The sequence below is a fragment of the Colossoma macropomum genome, unplaced genomic scaffold, assembly GCF_904425465.1.
Source record: "Colossoma macropomum unplaced genomic scaffold, Colossoma_macropomum, whole genome shotgun sequence".
NCBI lineage: Eukaryota > Metazoa > Chordata > Actinopteri > Characiformes > Serrasalmidae > Colossoma > Colossoma macropomum.
The window spans coordinates 31454908-31460932 of NW_023494785.1; positions in this window are offsets into that span (position 1 = coordinate 31454908).

The window sequence follows — 6025 nt, forward strand, 5'->3', positions numbered from 1 at the left end:
CTTTTAAACATTTTCAGCTTTATTGCTGGGGTTAATGTTAGGTTTAGGGTTAGAGTTCTTCCTACAAATAAACATTTACATACATATAATATGTGTGGGACATACTACTACTGCTACTACTACTGTTGTTAGTATTATTATAGGTATTTAACACTCACACAGCTATATATGTTGTGTGTGTGTGTGTGTGTGAATAGTACTAGGCAACAAAAGTCTACAAAAGCACCTATGTACATTATTTAAAACCATTTATCTTATTATTTTTTGTGTTTTGCTTCTAAAAACACCATATAGCAGTACATACATATATATAGAATACACATAAAATCTAATTCTAAATCTAATTTACATAATTTGAGCATAGTAGGTACCCTTTACATTGTGGGATAATGTCATGCTGAATTGGCTGACAGAAATCCTCCAAAATTACTTGGAATAAAATCTCTACATTAAACTACATTGAAAGTAAAGAAAGTTTTTTTCCCCCATAAAGTCACCTTTTTGGAGATACTTGTTTTTCTTTGGACAGCAATGATATACATATATATGGCCAAAAGTATGTGGACACAAATATTGCGTTCAAGTGTTTCAGCTAACTCATTGCAAACTGGTGTATACAATCAAGTACATAGGCGTGCAGTCTATATAGACAAACACTATGAATGGGTCATATTGAAAAGCTCAGTGGCTTCAAACCTGGTGCTGTTATTAAACTGGGGACCATTCTTAATAATGGGGGATTATGCCATTAATTCTTCTTAAAACAGAGTTTCTGCTGTTCATAAGCTTATTTATTATTTAAAAAATCATTGATCTGGAATAAAACAATGAGTGGGCTTATTCAGAACACAGTTGGGCTTATTTAGTAAAGGGGACCCATTTAAGCCCAGTCCAGATTTTTCATCTTTTCCTTTCTTTATTGCAGTTTTTTAAATAAATCATATAAATTTGCTTTATCATGTGAAATAAGAAAAATCTTTCATTTCATTAAAAGATATATCACTAGAAACTGAAAAATCCATACCAGAATTATGTTTACTCAGATATATGTGGGCTTATTAGGGGTTTTCCCCCTATATGTAACACATATTGAAAATATTATTATTACATATAGGTAGTTACCCATTATGTACACAGTCAAATTATCACATAGAAAATTAACATAATGTGATTTTGTCCAGGGCACCCAAACTGTTGTATACAACTGTATATGTAGTACATATGGAACACTCTTACTTTAGCTGCTAACGATGTAACCCCAGTAGCGGAGGAGAAGTCTGCTCAGGCAGATGTGCCACTGCAGGGGGTGCAGCATTAAGGCCTATGTGTTTTGGAAAGGGGGAAGAGAGAAAAAGAGAGAGAGAGTGATAAAGAGAGCATGGGAAGCAGTGCTATAATACGTGGCCTTCACTCTTTTAATCTGTTTTGGATTGAGTGGGTCTTAGCCACGTCCCAGCTGGTTAGCACATCCTCCGTGACTGTGTGCTCGTGTGTGTGTGTGTAATGAGCTGTGTACTTGTTTTCATGTGTTATGTGTGTTGTGCCTGTGGGACGATCATGTTCAGGCAGAAACCATCTTCGCCTTACTTGACTCTCTCTGGCCTGTAGATCTAACCTTGAGCAAAAGCTCCTCATGCCTCACTATTGTGCTAGTACAAACCCATTTCCAAAAAAGTTGGGATGCTGTGCAAAATGTAAATAAAAATTATGCAGTTATGTGCAAATTATTTAAACCTTACATTCAATAGTAAATAGTACAAAGACAACATATCAAATGTAGAAACTGAGAATTTTTTTTTTTTTTAACTATGCCCATCTTGAATTTTACGCCAACAACACGGCTATGTTTACCACTGTGTTGTATCACCTCTTCTTTTAACAGCACTCTGTAAGTGTTTGGGAACGGAGGAGACCAACTGATGTAGTTCTGAAAGTGAAATGTTTTCTGATTCAAAGTCAAACAATTTTCTCTTTATCCCAAATGCAGTTGATCAGCCAAAACATGTTCGGTGTCTGATGTTTGCTTCTTTAGTTTTGCGCTGCTGCTACGAGGCTAATGTAGACTCTAGATAACAAGCAGTGGAAGCTCATGCATGCCTAAATCATCCTAACTCCATTCTGGTCCTGGAGGACCGGTGTCCATTGCAGTTTGGTGATTTCTCTTCTCAAACTCACCAACTAAACCTGGCAAACAACAAACAAGTAGAATCAGATGTGTTGGAGCAGGTGATTCACTGAACTGTGCCGAACACCAGAGCTCAAGAATTCTGTCCTAAATCATCACATACTCACCTCAAACCACATCATGTTGTCATGCAATCTCCAATAGACATGCTCAAGGCCATACCTTTGGATTGAACATAGGGGGAGTGGGCTTAACAGGACCTTCTTTGGGGGTCCAGGGGAGTAAAGTTATAGGAAAGAAATGGCAAAAGCTATAAACAGCTTTTGGCAATATACAAGAACTACAAAATATAGAGAAGTATGTTTTTAGAACCATGGAAAAATATTTTATTCAATATTCGTGAGGTCAATATAAGAAATACTGTTATACTGGAAATAAATGCTATCCATTAAAATCAGTAATACCAACATTTTTACCAGTTAATTTTTGAGGAGGTTATATGGCCAACTTATAATTACTAATTATAATTAGTTGTAACCCCCCCAAGTCCCCCAGACTTACGCCTATGGACTTTCTGACGCTGAATGATAGAGTGGTTATTGGTTAACATGGATTTAATTCTCTTTTTTCATTGATCAATCTAAACATTTCTGTCCAATGATTATTCAGTTCATTTTTTTGTTGTGTTATTGTTTGCTATCCAGTGTCAGTCAGAGGAGAATGGCTTTCTCTTCTGAGTCTTGGTTCTTCTCAAGGTTTCTTCCTCTTGCTTTTAGGAAGTTTTTCATGCCCCTGTGGACCCTGACTTGCTCGTTTGGGGCTCAGGCCCAAATTTTCTGTGAAGCTTCTTTGTGAGAATGGCCGTTGAAAAAGTGCTATATAAATAAATCTTTAATTAAATTGAATCGGTATCTAAAATAGACAAAAAAGGGGGAAAACTGTACATTTTTACAGAATTATTATTTTTCATTTAACTTTCTTTGCCTGAACAAGCTATGGTCAGCTGTTGCTTTAACCTTCTCTGTAGCCATGGTAACAACGCCAGGAACTGGTTTTCTGCTTTTATTAATAACCACCGCCACCAGTTCGTCCGTCACACGAGCAGCTCCAGGTGCTTTTAGAGACCCTCTCTGAGTGGGTCTGTACCATGGCAGCACACACACACACACACACACACACACACACACACACGGAGTGCAGCTCCATGCACACTGAGGACAGGAATACGGAGAGGCCTGATAATAACAGAATCAAAACTAATATATTTGTGTTTCTGCTTGCAAAACAGTAATCAATTTCAAATGGCTAATTTCTTCTCCTCCCACCTTCTGCCCAATGACCTCTGGGATAGGCTCAACATCACACAGCCAGTTATGCTGATTCAAATAATAAACGGCTGATGTCTAACCTTGAAACTACTCCGTTGAATCAGTTGAAAAAAATTATGAATAAAATATAAAGTTTGCAGAGCTGTTTCTGAATGTGAATCAAGTCTGATATGTTTAGATCTGTTTGAGGATCTCAGAAACATTTATGATTACAAACAGCAACTTAATAATTACCTCATACTGTACTAATGACTTTTATAATTGGGCAGCAGTTACATATGTTCACTGTCCTAAGAAAAACAAGTATGTCCAAAATGGTAACTTCACAGGAGAGGGCAAGAACATTCTTAAATTTAATGGAACTTAATGCAATTATGAAGCATTTCTGTTTGTCCAATTATTATAACATTTTTACACAATGTAAAGGGCAGCTGCTGAGCTCAAATCATGTAGAAAACTAAAAATTGCTAATGCTTTTTTTTTTTGGCCAGCGACGATATGCATTAATAATTAGCGCCATTTGACCTGTTAACCTTTTACTTAGTAACCAACAAATAATCAAGAATTTGTTTGAATTGTAATCACTAATTATATGTTGTTAATAATTTAGTTGTTTTGTACTCATAACTCAAGAAGTATATAACTTGAAACATTTAGCGTTCGTAGTTGCATAAAAACACTTGATTATGAATGAATTGATTACGTCCTGTTTTAAATGTTTTAGTGGGCATCTATTACCTTATTCTGTGATGCATGAACTTAATGAGTAGTTCATCATTAAATACATACATACATACATCATCTAAACCGCTTATCCTTCTGGGTCGCGGTGGGGTGCTGGAGCCTATCCCAGCTGTCATTGGGCGGAAGGCAGGATACACCCTGGACAGGTCGTCAGTCCATCGCAGGGCAGACAGAGAGACATACACAGTTCATCATTAAATAGTTAATATTTATTCATTTAAAACATTAATAATCAACTTTGTAATGCATTGACTGATTAAAGCACAAGTAACAAATATATAATTATTAACTATCATTAACAAACAATTAGATGATGATTAAGTTGCTGTTCATAGTGGCCTGTTGTTACAAAGTGTTACCAGGATCTCTCTTCTTCAGCACCATCAGTTTCATATTAGTGTGATTAGATGTTTCAACACATTGTTCAGTTCCCTCACTCACACTGCACAGCTCACCTTCACAGTCGAAGTTTGCAGCCAGCTGTTCCAGGTAGCGCACGCGCAAATTATGTACAAAGACAGGCAGGAATAATATAAGGACCTTTATACAGAATCAGTTGAAACTGCAGTATCACAGTAAAAAACAATGAAGTATCCAGACTTTAGAGATAAATAAGGATCATGTTATGATGTATTTAAATCCATTTAAGCATTAACAGAGATAGTACTAGGCTGAATATGTACAAAATCAACATTTATAGTGTATTTTCTACCCGGCAGTGTCTGTCCCAAACACTAACCCCTAAATTTCAACTTGTGAAAATAATACTTACATTTTTAGTAATTTTTTCTTTTTTTATTATTTTAGTGTTTTTTAAACTTAGATTTATCACTGCATCCCTGTTCCTCATGGCCACATGGTGAACACTTAGATCTCATTGTTTTGAAGTAAATGCGTCCCAAAGTCTGAAAATCAGTGTGTAATATTATGAATTGTCACTACCGAAACACTTTTTTAATGAAAAATATTATGATTGTATGTGAACAACTATTCAAAGCTGTGTTTGCTAAATACTAGATAGTGTTTTTGAGTAATTGTCACTACTGAAAACAGTCACTACTGAAACATTTGGTAAGGTTTGGTAATGTTGTGATAAAATGGAATGTTCAATCATTTACTTCAATAAAATAAACATAAGTAAGGTTTCGGGTCACTTAAACCAAAAGGACTTTAGTGTAAAATCCAAGTCGGTTGCAGGTAAAGTACAGCGTTACCCCCAACTCTGTTTATGCTCTGTTCTCAAAATAAGAATATCAGTATGTGTCGTTGTGTTTTTTTACGTACAGATCCAAAATTAGGTACGAGGGATAGAAGAGTGTTGACTTAGCTGCCCATCCCCCATGAAGTATTCTGTGAAGCACACACACACAGACACACACACACTGTACACTGCCGTCTGACACAGTGACCGGCCTGTGTTTGTTTTTATTTCAGTGCGGTGCTGTAATGTGGACCAGGGTAGTGGACACACACAATCACACACACACAAATACAGCACACACACACACACACACACACACACACACACATTCTAAGCACATTACTAATCATCAGCCCTTCACCCCATCCCTACACACACACACACGCACACACACACATCCTAACACACTCACTCATACAGACACACACACACACACACACACGCAAACACAGGGTGGCCCCTCCCCCCTTGTCTCCATGCAGTTTTAGGCAGAGAGCAGCCCATGGCCCCCATCCTACTGCCTCCCCTCCTCTTTCTCTCTCTTTCTCTCTCTCTCTCTCTCTCTCTCTCTCTCTCTGTCTCTCTCCATCCTTCAACAGCACTCTCTCCTCTAGAAGGGATAGAAAG